Below are 14,919 nucleotides of genomic sequence, written 5' to 3'. Positions count from 1 at the left end.
CGAGGCCAAGAATGCCTATTCCTGAAGTTTGTTCCTGCCGCTGAAAGCCTTGTCGGTGTATGAGCCAAATGAATGCCCCAGTCGGCACGCTCTGACTGTCTTCACAGGTCTCCTCCTCATCCCGAAGGTTGGTGGCCCATTGACATCAGGGTGGAAGGTGCTTGCGATACACTGTTCCTTCCTTCCTTCCTTCCTTCCTTTATTCCTCTTATGCTGTTTATGTAATAAGAGGGGACGATACACAGAAGAGAGAAAGTGGCCCAACACACTAGACTAGCAGTCTTCTGATCAATCTGCAGCTGGCAAGGTGGGGGAGAGCCTTTATTTTGCACCTGCTGGGATCTGCATTGGCAGAAGCTCTGAGGGCTGGGCCTTTCCTTTTGCCTGTAAAAACAAAAAGCAGCCCTCCTCCCTCCAGCCCTGAGAGCATGGGCGTGACACTGGAAAAAGCAGCATCTCCCCTTTGGTAAAGATGACCATTGCACAGCTGCTCACTCAGAGCTCGATCGTGCTCGATCAGGCGAGATATATTTAGGTCACCAGCAAAGTCTGTTCTCTTTTCTTGCGTAGGGTGAGCATTCACAGAACCCAGCTTCGTTGACAAGAGTGCAAAAGGTGTATACTAAAAGCTTTCTGCTTTACTTGAGCGCCATGGCCGTTATTATATTTTGGCTGCTCCAAGCAATCTCTGTCCAGCCGATGCAAATTTCCAGCTCAAATTTTCCCAGCACTCAAAAAGTCCCTCCTCCCGCCAGCTCTGCTTTCAGGAAGTTCAGCAGAAGCAGTCCAACTTCTGTTCCCACTTCAGAGGAAAAGCTTTCTCGGGCCAGAGAAAGCCAGGGAATCACTGTACCGGCAAGTGCATTTCTTACAACTGGTAATCCCTCAGAACACAGAAATGAAGAAGCTGTATATGAAAATGTATTATTTCTTTGGTACACTAACCTATGTAACTAATATGGACCATTTCAGAGGACGGAGCGGACCCAACTGTGATCCCAGAGACTCAAATACCCAGCAGTAGGGAAAATAAATCCTCTCTGTGCTCTGCAACATTACATACACAAAATGCAAGCGCGTGCATTTTTTTATTGGCCCCATATACAGAATACATGTGAGGATGCTTGCCTTCCCAGTGTATTTCTCAAGCTCTTGAGAGCATATGCTATTTCCATGGGAACGCAAATAAGTTCATACTTTACATTTGTGTGTGACAAAAGGGGAAAAAAACTATTTTGTGTAAAATGCCAGCAGAGAGTGTTTCTGCCCGGTCTCGAACCGGGGACCTTTCGCGTGTGAGGCGAACGTGATAACCACTACACTACAGAAACAGCTGCTTACTCACCTTTGTAGGGACTGGGAGAACAGGTGCAAAGGGCAGTGCAAGTGGACCTGCTTAAAGACTAATCAAATGCCTTGCGCCTGAAGCTCACACAATCCAGCCTAAAACATACGTCCTATCAAGCATGCGCACATATACAAGTATGCCAGCTGAGGGCCTATGCAGCGTACAGAGGGAAGGACATATTTCCACTTTGAGATCGGACGGCCAAAACTCACAAGCAAATCAAGGAATGTTACTGAGAGCTAACAGAGAACACAAAGTGCTTGTCGCAAGGACATGGCACGCAAAGAGGTTCAGGAAGTGAATTGTTCATCGACTACTGCTTACCGAGAAAACCAGAGAGTCTGTCCAATGAAAATAACATTGAAAAAACAAAAAATAGGAGCTCAAGTTAACCACCTTGATTGGGACCTCTCGCACCCAAAGCGAGAATCATACCCCTAGACCAACGAGCCACAGTCCTTTGAGCATTTGACGGAATTGTCCTCAGCGTTTGCACCCCCCTTAGGATTCGAGGCCAAGAATGCCTATTCCTGAAGTTTGTTCCTGCCGCTGAAAGCCTTGTCGGTGTATGAGCCAAATGAATGCCCCAGTCGGCACGCTCTGACTGTCTTCACAGGTCTCCTCCTCATCCCGAAGGTTGGTGGCCCATTGACATCAGGGTGGAAGGTGCTTGCGATACACTGTTCCTTCCTTCCTTCCTTCCTTCCTTTATTCCTCTTATGCTGTTTATGTAATAAGAGGGGACGATACACAGAAGAGAGAAAGTGGCCCAACACACTAGACTAGCAGTCTTCTGATCAATCTGCAGCTGGCAAGGTGGGGGAGAGCCTTTATTTTGCACCTGCTGGGATCTGCATTGGCAGAAGCTCTGAGGGCTGGGCCTTTCCTTTTGCCTGTAAAAACAAAAAGCAGCCCTCCTCCCTCCAGCCCTGAGAGCATGGGCGTGACACTGGAAAAAGCAGCATCTCCCCTTTGGTAAAGATGACCATTGCACAGCTGCTCACTCAGAGCTCGATCGTGCTCGATCAGGCGAGATATATTTAGGTCACCAGCAAAGTCTGTTCTCTTTTCTTGCGTAGGGTGAGCATTCACAGAGCCCAGCTTCGTTGACAAGAGTGCAAAAGGTGTATACTAAAAGCTTTCTGCTTTACTTGAGCGCCATGGCCGTTATTATATTTTGGCTGCTCCAAGCAATCTCTGTCCAGCCGATGCAAATTTCCAGCTCAAATTTTCCCAGCACTCAAAAAGTCCCTCCTCCCGCCAGCTCTGCTTTCAGGAAGTTCAGCAGAAGCAGTCCAACTTCTGTTCCCACTTCAGAGGAAAAGCTTTCTCGGGCCAGAGAAAGCCAGGGAATCACTGTACCGGCAAGTGCATTTCTTACAACTGGTAATCCCTCAGAACACAGAAATGAAGAAGCTGTATATGAAAATGTATTATTTCTTTGGTACACTAACCTATGTAACTAATATGGACCATTTCAGAGGACGGAGCGGACCCAACTGTGATCCCAGAGACCCAAATACCCAGCAGTAGGGAAAATAAATCCTCTCTGTGCTCTGCAACATTACATACACAAAATGCAAGCGCGTGCATTTTTTTATTGGCCCCATATACAGAATACATGTGAGGATGCTTGCCTTCCCAGTGTATTTCTCAAGCTCTTGAGAGCATATGCTATTTCCATGGGAACGCAAATAAGTTCATACTTTACATTTGTGTGTGACAAAAGGGGAAAAAAACTATTTTGTGTAAAATGCCAGCAGAGAGTGTTTCTGCCCGGTCTCGAACCGGGGACCTCTATAACCACTACACTACAGAAACAGCTGCTTGCTCACCTTTGTAGGGACTGGGAGAACAGGTGCAAAGGGCAGTGCAAGTGGACCTGCTTAAAGACTAATCAAATGCCTTGCGCCTGAAGCTCACACAATCCAGCCTAAAACATACGTCCTATCAAGCATGCGCACATATACAAGTATGCCAGCTGAGGGCCTATGCAGCGTACAGAGGGAAGGACATATTTCCACTTTGAGATCGGACGGCCAAAACTCACAAGCAAATCAAGGAATGTTACTGAGAGCTAACAGAGAACACAAAGTGCTTGTCGCAAGGACATGGCACGCAAAGAGGTTCAGGAAGTGAATTGTTCATCGACTACTGCTTACCGAGAAAACCAGAGAGTCTGTCCAATGAAAATAACATTGAAAAAACGAAAAAAAGGAGCTCAAGTTAACCACCTTGATTGGGCTCGTACGGGATTTGAACCCGGGACCTCTCGCACCCAAAGCGAGAATCATACCCCTAGACCAACGAGCCACGGTCCTTTGAGCATTTGACGGAATTGTCCTCAGCGTTTGCACCCCCCTTAGGATTCGAGGCCAAGAATGCCTATTCCTGAAGTTTGTTCCTGCCGCTGAAAGCCTTGTCGGTGTATGAGCCAAATGAATGCCCCAGTCGGCACGCTCTGACTGTCTTCACAGGTCTCCTCCTCATCCCGAAGGTTGGTGGCCCATTGACATCAGGGTGGAAGGTGCTTGCGATACACTGTTCCTTCCTTCCTTCCTTCCTTCCTTTATTCCTCTTATGCTGTTTATGTAATAAGAGGGGACGATACACAGAAGAGAGAAAGTGGCCCAACACACTAGACTAGCAGTCTTCTGATCAATCTGCAGCTGGCAAGGTGGGGGAGAGCCTTTATTTTGCACCTGCTGGGATCTGCATTGGCAGAAGCTCTGAGGGCTGGGCCTTTCCTTTTGCCTGTAAAAACAAAAAGCAGCCCTCCTCCCTCCAGCCCTGAGAGCATGGGCGTGACACTGGAAAAAGCAGCATCTCCCCTTTGGTAAAGATGACCATTGCACAGCTGCTCACTCAGAGCTCGATCGTGCTCGATCAGGCCAGATATATTTAGGTCACCAGCAAAGTCTGTTCTCTTTTCTTGCGTAGGGTGAGCATTCACAGAACCCAGCTTCGTTGACAAGAGTGCAAAAGGTGTATACTAAAAGCTTTCTGCTTTACTTGAGCGCCGTGGCCGTTATTATATTTTGGCTGCTCCAAGCAATCTCTGTCCAGCCGATGCAAATTTCCAGCTCAAATTTTCCCAGCACTCAAAAAGTCCCTCCTCCCGCCAGCTCTGCTTTCAGGAAGTTCAGCAGAAGCAGTCCAACTTCTGTTCCCACTTCAGAGGAAAAGCTTTCTCGGGCCAGAGAAAGCCAGGGAATCACTGTACCGGCAAGTGCATTTCTTACAACTGGTAATCCCTCAGAACACAGAAATGAAGAAGCTGTATATGAAAATGTATTATTTCTTTGGTACACTAACCTATGTAACTAATATGGACCATTTCAGAGGACGGAGCGGACCCAACTGTGATCCCAGAGACTCAAATACCCAGCAGTAGGGAAAATAAATCCTCTCTGTGCTCTGCAACATTACATACACAAAATGCAAGCGCGTGCATTTTTTTATTGGCCCCATATACAGAATACATGTGAGGATGCTTGCCTTCCCAGTGTATTTCTCAAGCTCTTGAGAGCATATGCTATTTCCATGGGAACGCAAATAAGTTCATACTTTACATTTGTGTGTGACAAAAGGGGAAAAAAACTATTTTGTGTAAAATGCCAGCAGAGAGTGTTTCTGCCCGGTCTCGAACCGGGGACCTTTCGCGTGTGAGGCGAACGTGATAACCACTACACTACAGAAACAGCTGCTTACTCACCTTTGTAGGGACTGGGAGAACAGGTGCAAAGGGCAGTGCAAGTGGACCTGCTTAAAGACTAATCAAATGCCTTGCGCCTGAAGCTCACACAATCCAGCCTAAAACATACGTCCTATCAAGCATGCGCACATATACAAGTATGCCAGCTGAGGGCCTATGCAGCGTACAGAGGGAAGGACATATTTCCACTTTGAGATCGGACGGCCAAAACTCACAAGCAAATCAAGGAATGTTACTGAGAGCTAACAGAGAACACAAAGTGCTTGTCGCAAGGACATGGCACGCAAAGAGGTTCAGGAAGTGAATTGTTCATCGACTACTGCTTACCGAGAAAACCAGAGAGTCTGTCCAATGAAAATAACATTGAAAAAACAAAAAATAGGAGCTCAAGTTAACCACCTTGATTGGGACCTCTCGCACCCAAAGCGAGAATCATACCCCTAGACCAACGAGCCACGGTCCTTTGAGCATTTGACGGAATTGTCCTCAGCGTTTGCACCCCCCTTAGGATTCGAGGTAAAGAATGCCTATTCCTGAAGTTTGTTCCTGCCGCTGAAAGCCTTGTCGGTGTATGAGCCAAATGAATGCCCCAGTCGGCACGCTCTGACTGTCTTCACAGGTCTCCTCCTCATCCCGAAGGTTGGTGGCCCATTGACATCAGGGTGGAAGGTGCTTGCGATACACTGTTCCTTCCTTCCTTCCTTCCTTCCTTTATTCCTCTTATGCTGTTTATGTAATAAGAGGGGACGATACACAGAAGAGAGAAAGTGGCCCAACACACTAGACTAGCAGTCTTCTGATCAATCTGCAGCTGGCAAGGTGGGGGAGAGCCTTTATTTTGCACCTGCTGGGATCTGCATTGGCAGAAGCTCTGAGGGCTGGGCCTTTCCTTTTGCCTGTAAAAACAAAAAGCAGCCCTCCTCCCTCCAGCCCTGAGAGCATGGGCGTGACACTGGAAAAAGCAGCATCTCCCCTTTGGTAAAGATGACCATTGCACAGCTGCTCACTCAGAGCTCGATCGTGCTCGATCAGGCGAGATATATTTAGGTCACCAGCAAAGTCTGTTCTCTTTTCTTGCGTAGGGTGAGCATTCACAGAGCCCAGCTTCGTTGACAAGAGTGCAAAAGGTGTATACTAAAAGCTTTCTGCTTTACTTGAGCGCCATGGCCGTTATTATATTTTGGCTGCTCCAAGCAATCTCTGTCCAGCCGATGCAAATTTCCAGCTCAAATTTTCCCAGCACTCAAAAAGTCCCTCCTCCCGCCAGCTCTGCTTTCAGGAAGTTCAGCAGAAGCAGTCCAACTTCTGTTCCCACTTCAGAGGAAAAGCTTTCTCGGGCCAGAGAAAGCCAGGGAATCACTGTACCGGCAAGTGCATTTCTTACAACTGGTAATCCCTCAGAACACAGAAATGAAGAAGCTGTATATGAAAATGTATTATTTCTTTGGTACACTAACCTATGTAACTAATATGGACCATTTCAGAGGACGGAGCGGACCCAACTGTGATCCCAGAGACCCAAATACCCAGCAGTAGGGAAAATAAATCCTCTCTGTGCTCTGCAACATTACATACACAAAATGCAAGCGCGTGCATTTTTTTATTGGCCCCATATACAGAATACATGTGAGGATGCTTGCCTTCCCAGTGTATTTCTCAAGCTCTTGAGAGCATATGCTATTTCCATGGGAACGCAAATAAGTTCATACTTTACATTTGTGTGTGACAAAAGGGGAAAAAAACTATTTTGTGTAAAATGCCAGCAGAGAGTGTTTCTGCCCGGTCTCGAACCGGGGACCTTTCGCGTGTGAGGCGAACGTGATAACCACTACACTACAGAAACAGCTGCTTGCTCACCTTTGTAGGGACTGGGAGAACAGGTGCAAAGGGCAGTGCAAGTGGACCTGCTTAAAGACTAATCAAATGCCTTGCGCCTGAAGCTCACACAATCCAGCCTAAAACATACGTCCTATCAAGCATGCGCACATATACAAGTATGCCAGCTGAGGGCCTATGCAGCGTACAGAGGGAAGGACATATTTCCACTTTGAGATCGGACGGCCAAAACTCACAAGCAAATCAAGGAATGTTACTGAGAGCTAACAGAGAACACAAAGTGCTTGTCGCAAGGACATGGCACGCAAAGAGGTTCAGGAAGTGAATTGTTCATCGACTACTGCTTACCGAGAAAACCAGAGAGTCTGTCCAATGAAAATAACATTGAAAAAACAAAAAATAGGAGCTCAAGTTAACCACCTTGATTGGGACCTCTCGCACCCAAAGCGAGAATCATACCCCTAGACCAACGAGCCACAGTCCTTTGAGCATTTGACGGAATTGTCCTCAGCGTTTGCACCCCCCTTAGGATTCGAGGCCAAGAATGCCTATTCCTGAAGTTTGTTCCTGCCGCTGAAAGCCTTGTCGGTGTATGAGCCAAATGAATGCCCCAGTCGGCACGCTCTGACTGTCTTCACAGGTCTCCTCCTCATCCCGAAGGTTGGTGGCCCATTGACATCAGGGTGGAAGGTGCTTGCGATACACTGTTCCTTCCTTCCTTCCTTCCTTCCTTTATTCCTCTTATGCTGTTTATGTAATAAGAGGGGACGATACACAGAAGAGAGAAAGTGGCCCAACACACTAGACTAGCAGTCTTCTGATCAATCTGCAGCTGGCAAGGTGGGGGAGAGCCTTTATTTTGCACCTGCTGGGATCTGCATTGGCAGAAGCTCTGAGGGCTGGGCCTTTCCTTTTGCCTGTAAAAACAAAAAGCAGCCCTCCTCCCTCCAGCCCTGAGAGCATGGGCGTGACACTGGAAAAAGCAGCATCTCCCCTTTGGTAAAGATGACCATTGCACAGCTGCTCACTCAGAGCTCGATCGTGCTCGATCAGGCGAGATATATTTAGGTCACCAGCAAAGTCTGTTCTCTTTTCTTGCGTAGGGTGAGCATTCACAGAGCCCAGCTTCGTTGACAAGAGTGCAAAAGGTGTATACTAAAAGCTTTCTGCTTTACTTGAGCGCCATGGCCGTTATTATATTTTGGCTGCTCCAAGCAATCTCTGTCCAGCCGATGCAAATTTCCAGCTCAAATTTTCCCAGCACTCAAAAAGTCCCTCCTCCCGCCAGCTCTGCTTTCAGGAAGTTCAGCAGAAGCAGTCCAACTTCTGTTCCCACTTCAGAGGAAAAGCTTTCTCGGGCCAGAGAAAGCCAGGGAATCACTGTACCGGCAAGTGCATTTCTTACAACTGGTAATCCCTCAGAACACAGAAATGAAGAAGCTGTATATGAAAATGTATTATTTCTTTGGTACACTAACCTATGTAACTAATATGGACCATTTCAGAGGACGGAGCGGACCCAACTGTGATCCCAGAGACCCAAATACCCAGCAGTAGGGAAAATAAATCCTCTCTGTGCTCTGCAACATTACATACACAAAATGCAAGCGCGTGCATTTTTTTATTGGCCCCATATACAGAATACATGTGAGGATGCTTGCCTTCCCAGTGTATTTCTCAAGCTCTTGAGAGCATATGCTATTTCCATGGGAACGCAAATAAGTTCATACTTTACATTTGTGTGTGACAAAAGGGGAAAAAAACTATTTTGTGTAAAATGCCAGCAGAGAGTGTTTCTGCCCGGTCTCGAACCGGGGACCTTTCGCGTGTGAGGCTAACGTGATAACCACTACACTACAGAAACAGCTGCTTGCTCACCTTTGTAGGGACTGGGAGAACAGGTGCAAAGGGCAGTGCAAGTGGACCTGCTTAAAGACTAATCAAATGCCTTGCGCCTGAAGCTCACACAATCCAGCCTAAAACATACGTCCTATCAAGCATGCGCACATATACAAGTATGCCAGCTGAGGGCCTATGCAGCGTACAGAGGGAAGGACATATTTCCACTTTGAGATCGGACGGCCAAAACTCACAAGCAAATCAAGGAATGTTACTGAGAGCTAACAGAGAACACAAAGTGCTTGTCGCAAGGACATGGCACGCAAAGAGGTTCAGGAAGTGAATTGTTCATCGACTACTGCTTACCGAGAAAACCAGAGAGTCTGTCCAATGAAAATAACATTGAAAAAACAAAAAATAGGAGCTCAAGTTAACCACCTTGATTGGGACCTCTCGCACCCAAAGCGAGAATCATACCCCTAGACCAACGAGCCACGGTCCTTTGAGCATTTGACGGAATTGTCCTCAGCGTTTGCACCCCCCTTAGGATTCGAGGTAAAGAATGCCTATTCCTGAAGTTTGTTCCTGCCGCTGAAAGCCTTGTCGGTGTATGAGCCAAATGAATGCCCCAGTCGGCACGCTCTGACTGTCTTCACAGGTCTCCTCCTCATCCCGAAGGTTGGTGGCCCATTGACATCAGGGTGGAAGGTGCTTGCGATACACTGTTCCTTCCTTCCTTCCTTCCTTCCTTTATTCCTCTTATGCTGTTTATGTAATAAGAGGGGACGATACACAGAAGAGAGAAAGTGGCCCAACACACTAGACTAGCAGTCTTCTGATCAATCTGCAGCTGGCAAGGTGGGGGAGAGCCTTTATTTTGCACCTGCTGGGATCTGCATTGGCAGAAGCTCTGAGGGCTGGGCCTTTCCTTTTGCCTGTAAAAACAAAAAGCAGCCCTCCTCCCTCCAGCCCTGAGAGCATGGGCGTGACACTGGAAAAAGCAGCATCTCCCCTTTGGTAAAGATGACCATTGCACAGCTGCTCACTCAGAGCTCGATCGTGCTCGATCAGGCGAGATATATTTAGGTCACCAGCAAAGTCTGTTCTCTTTTCTTGCGTAGGGTGAGCATTCACAGAGCCCAGCTTCGTTGACAAGAGTGCAAAAGGTGTATACTAAAAGCTTTCTGCTTTACTTGAGCGCCATGGCCGTTATTATATTTTGGCTGCTCCAAGCAATCTCTGTCCAGCCGATGCAAATTTCCAGCTCAAATTTTCCCAGCACTCAAAAAGTCCCTCCTCCCGCCAGCTCTGCTTTCAGGAAGTTCAGCAGAAGCAGTCCAACTTCTGTTCCCACTTCAGAGGAAAAGCTTTCTCGGGCCAGAGAAAGCCAGGGAATCACTGTACCGGCAAGTGCATTTCTTACAACTGGTAATCCCTCAGAACACAGAAATGAAGAAGCTGTATATGAAAATGTATTATTTCTTTGGTACACTAACCTATGTAACTAATATGGACCATTTCAGAGGACGGAGCGGACCCAACTGTGATCCCAGAGACCCAAATACCCAGCAGTAGGGAAAATAAATCCTCTCTGTGCTCTGCAACATTACATACACAAAATGCAAGCGCGTGCATTTTTTTATTGGCCCCATATACAGAATACATGTGAGGATGCTTGCCTTCCCAGTGTATTTCTCAAGCTCTTGAGAGCATATGCTATTTCCATGGGAACGCAAATAAGTTCATACTTTACATTTGTGTGTGACAAAAGGGGAAAAAAACTATTTTGTGTAAAATGCCAGCAGAGAGTGTTTCTGCCCGGTCTCGAACCGGGGACCTTTCGCGTGTGAGGCGAACGTGATAACCACTACACTACAGAAACAGCTGCTTGCTCACCTTTGTAGGGACTGGGAGAACAGGTGCAAAGGGCAGTGCAAGTGGACCTGCTTAAAGACTAATCAAATGCCTTGCGCCTGAAGCTCACACAATCCAGCCTAAAACATACGTCCTATCAAGCATGCGCACATATACAAGTATGCCAGCTGAGGGCCTATGCAGCGTACAGAGGGAAGGACATATTTCCACTTTGAGATCGGACGGCCAAAACTCACAAGCAAATCAAGGAATGTTACTGAGAGCTAACAGAGAACACAAAGTGCTTGTCGCAAGGACATGGCACGCAAAGAGGTTCAGGAAGTGAATTGTTCATCGACTACTGCTTACCGAGAAAACCAGAGAGTCTGTCCAATGAAAATAACATTGAAAAAACAAAAAATAGGAGCTCAAGTTAACCACCTTGATTGGGACCTCTCGCACCCAAAGCGAGAATCATACCCCTAGACCAACGAGCCACAGTCCTTTGAGCATTTGACGGAATTGTCCTCAGCGTTTGCACCCCCCTTAGGATTCGAGGCCAAGAATGCCTATTCCTGAAGTTTGTTCCTGCCGCTGAAAGCCTTGTCGGTGTATGAGCCAAATGAATGCCCCAGTCGGCACGCTCTGACTGTCTTCACAGGTCTCCTCCTCATCCCGAAGGTTGGTGGCCCATTGACATCAGGGTGGAAGGTGCTTGCGATACACTGTTCCTTCCTTCCTTCCTTCCTTCCTTTATTCCTCTTATGCTGTTTATGTAATAAGAGGGGACGATACACAGAAGAGAGAAAGTGGCCCAACACACTAGACTAGCAGTCTTCTGATCAATCTGCAGCTGGCAAGGTGGGGGAGAGCCTTTATTTTGCACCTGCTGGGATCTGCATTGGCAGAAGCTCTGAGGGCTGGGCCTTTCCTTTTGCCTGTAAAAACAAAAAGCAGCCCTCCTCCCTCCAGCCCTGAGAGCATGGGCGTGACACTGGAAAAAGCAGCATCTCCCCTTTGGTAAAGATGACCATTGCACAGCTGCTCACTCAGAGCTCGATCGTGCTCGATCAGGCGAGATATATTTAGGTCACCAGCAAAGTCTGTTCTCTTTTCTTGCGTAGGGTGAGCATTCACAGAGCCCAGCTTCGTTGACAAGAGTGCAAAAGGTGTATACTAAAAGCTTTCTGCTTTACTTGAGCGCCATGGCCGTTATTATATTTTGGCTGCTCCAAGCAATCTCTGTCCAGCCGATGCAAATTTCCAGCTCAAATTTTCCCAGCACTCAAAAAGTCCCTCCTCCCGCCAGCTCTGCTTTCAGGAAGTTCAGCAGAAGCAGTCCAACTTCTGTTCCCACTTCAGAGGAAAAGCTTTCTCGGGCCAGAGAAAGCCAGGGAATCACTGTACCGGCAAGTGCATTTCTTACAACTGGTAATCCCTCAGAACACAGAAATGAAGAAGCTGTATATGAAAATGTATTATTTCTTTGGTACACTAACCTATGTAACTAATATGGACCATTTCAGAGGACGGAGCGGACCCAACTGTGATCCCAGAGACCCAAATACCCAGCAGTAGGGAAAATAAATCCTCTCTGTGCTCTGCAACATTACATACACAAAATGCAAGCGCGTGCATTTTTTTATTGGCCCCATATACAGAATACATGTGAGGATGCTTGCCTTCCCAGTGTATTTCTCAAGCTCTTGAGAGCATATGCTATTTCCATGGGAACGCAAATAAGTTCATACTTTACATTTGTGTGTGACAAAAGGGGAAAAAAACTATTTTGTGTAAAATGCCAGCAGAGAGTGTTTCTGCCCGGTCTCGAACCGGGGACCTTTATAACCACTACACTACAGAAACAGCTGCTTGCTCACCTTTGTAGGGACTGGGAGAACAGGTGCAAAGGGCAGTGCAAGTGGACCTGCTTAAAGACTAATCAAATGCCTTGCGCCTGAAGCTCACACAATCCAGCCTAAAACATACGTCCTATCAAGCATGCGCACATATACAAGTATGCCAGCTGAGGGCCTATGCAGCGTACAGAGGGAAGGACATATTTCCACTTTGAGATCGGACGGCCAAAACTCACAAGCAAATCAAGGAATGTTACTGAGAGCTAACAGAGAACACAAAGTGCTTGTCGCAAGGACATGGCACGCAAAGAGGTTCAGGAAGTGAATTGTTCATCGACTACTGCTTACCGAGAAAACCAGAGAGTCTGTCCAATGAAAATAACATTGAAAAAACGAAAAAAAGGAGCTCAAGTTAACCACCTTGATTGGGCTCGTACGGGATTTGAACCCGGGACCTCTCGCACCCAAAGCGAGAATCATACCCCTAGACCAACGAGCCACGGTCCTTTGAGCATTTGACGGAATTGTCCTCAGCGTTTGCACCCCCCTTAGGATTCGAGGCCAAGAATGCCTATTCCTGAAGTTTGTTCCTGCCGCTGAAAGCCTTGTCGGTGTATGAGCCAAATGAATGCCCCAGTCGGCACGCTCTGACTGTCTTCACAGGTCTCCTCCTCATCCCGAAGGTTGGTGGCCCATTGACATCAGGGTGGAAGGTGCTTGCGATACACTGTTCCTTCCTTCCTTCCTTCCTTCCTTTATTCCTCTTATGCTGTTTATGTAATAAGAGGGGACGATACACAGAAGAGAGAAAGTGGCCCAACACACTAGACTAGCAGTCTTCTGATCAATCTGCAGCTGGCAAGGTGGGGGAGAGCCTTTATTTTGCACCTGCTGGGATCTGCATTGGCAGAAGCTCTGAGGGCTGGGCCTTTCCTTTTGCCTGTAAAAACAAAAAGCAGCCCTCCTCCCTCCAGCCCTGAGAGCATGGGCGTGACACTGGAAAAAGCAGCATCTCCCCTTTGGTAAAGATGACCATTGCACAGCTGCTCACTCAGAGCTCGATCGTGCTCGATCAGGCCAGATATATTTAGGTCACCAGCAAAGTCTGTTCTCTTTTCTTGCGTAGGGTGAGCATTCACAGAACCCAGCTTCGTTGACAAGAGTGCAAAAGGTGTATACTAAAAGCTTTCTGCTTTACTTGAGCGCCATGGCCGTTATTATATTTTGGCTGCTCCAAGCAATCTCTGTCCAGCCGATGCAAATTTCCAGCTCAAATTTTCCCAGCACTCAAAAAGTCCCTCCTCCCGCCAGCTCTGCTTTCAGGAAGTTCAGCAGAAGCAGTCCAACTTCTGTTCCCACTTCAGAGGAAAAGCTTTCTCGGGCCAGAGAAAGCCAGGGAATCACTGTACCGGCAAGTGCATTTCTTACAACTGGTAATCCCTCAGAACACAGAAATGAAGAAGCTGTATATGAAAATGTATTATTTCTTTGGTACACTAACCTATGTAACTAATATGGACCATTTCAGAGGACGGAGCGGACCCAACTGTGATCCCAGAGACTCAAATACCCAGCAGTAGGGAAAATAAATCCTCTCTGTGCTCTGCAACATTACATACACAAAATGCAAGCGCGTGCATTTTTTTATTGGCCCCATATACAGAATACATGTGAGGATGCTTGCCTTCCCAGTGTATTTCTCAAGCTCTTGAGAGCATATGCTATTTCCATGGGAACGCAAATAAGTTCATACTTTACATTTGTGTGTGACAAAAGGGGAAAAAAACTATTTTGTGTAAAATGCCAGCAGAGAGTGTTTCTGCCCGGTCTCGAACCGGGGACCTTTCGCGTGTGAGGCGAACGTGATAACCACTACACTACAGAAACAGCTGCTTACTCACCTTTGTAGGGACTGGGAGAACAGGTGCAAAGGGCAGTGCAAGTGGACCTGCTTAAAGACTAATCAAATGCCTTGCGCCTGAAGCTCACACAATCCAGCCTAAAACATACGTCCTATCAAGCATGCGCACATATACAAGTATGCCAGCTGAGGGCCTATGCAGCGTACAGAGGGAAGGACATATTTCCACTTTGAGATCGGACGGCCAAAACTCACAAGCAAATCAAGGAATGTTACTGAGAGCTAACAGAGAACACAAAGTGCTTGTCGCAAGGACATGGCACGCAAAGAGGTTCAGGAAGTGAATTGTTCATCGACTACTGCTTACCGAGAAAACCAGAGAGTCTGTCCAATGAAAATAACATTGAAAAAACAAAAAATAGGAGCTCAAGTTAACCACCTTGATTGGGACCTCTCGCACCCAAAGCGAGAATCATACCCCTAGACCAACGAGCCACGGTCCTTTGAGCATTTGACGGAATTGTCCTCAGCGTTTGCACCCCCCTTAGGATTCGAGGTAAAGAATGCCTATTCCTGAAGTTTGTTCCTGCCGCTGAAAGCCTTGTCG

General features: G+C 47.2%; 5 non-coding genes across 5 annotated transcripts; all 5 read right to left on the bottom strand.

The window, feature by feature from the left end:
• Window positions 1-1,258: 1,258 nt before the first annotated feature.
• Window positions 1,259-1,331, bottom strand: TRNAV-CAC (transfer RNA valine (anticodon CAC)). Its single transcript has one exon. It is a non-coding gene; the product is annotated as a tRNA-Val (tRNA).
• Window positions 1,332-4,976: 3,645 nt separating this feature from the next.
• On the bottom strand, window positions 4,977-5,049 carry TRNAV-CAC (transfer RNA valine (anticodon CAC)). The gene has a single exon. It is a non-coding gene; the product is annotated as a tRNA-Val (tRNA).
• A 1,784-nt stretch (window positions 5,050-6,833) lies between these two features.
• TRNAV-CAC (transfer RNA valine (anticodon CAC)) lies at window positions 6,834-6,906 on the bottom strand. The gene has a single exon. It is a non-coding gene; the product is annotated as a tRNA-Val (tRNA).
• A 3,641-nt stretch (window positions 6,907-10,547) lies between these two features.
• Window positions 10,548-10,620, bottom strand: TRNAV-CAC (transfer RNA valine (anticodon CAC)). The gene has a single exon. It is a non-coding gene; the product is annotated as a tRNA-Val (tRNA).
• A 3,645-nt stretch (window positions 10,621-14,265) lies between these two features.
• On the bottom strand, window positions 14,266-14,338 carry TRNAV-CAC (transfer RNA valine (anticodon CAC)). Its single transcript has one exon. It is a non-coding gene; the product is annotated as a tRNA-Val (tRNA).
• Between the last annotated feature and the right edge of the window lie 581 nt (window positions 14,339-14,919).

Source organism: Ambystoma mexicanum, chromosome 2q (genome assembly GCF_040938575.1).
Source record: "Ambystoma mexicanum isolate Mex_15411 chromosome 2q, UKY_AmexF1_1, whole genome shotgun sequence".
Classification (NCBI taxonomy): Eukaryota; Metazoa; Chordata; class Amphibia; order Caudata; family Ambystomatidae; genus Ambystoma; species Ambystoma mexicanum.
Note: the sequence above shows the minus strand (reverse complement) of the source record. Positions and strands in the feature narration are given on the sequence as shown.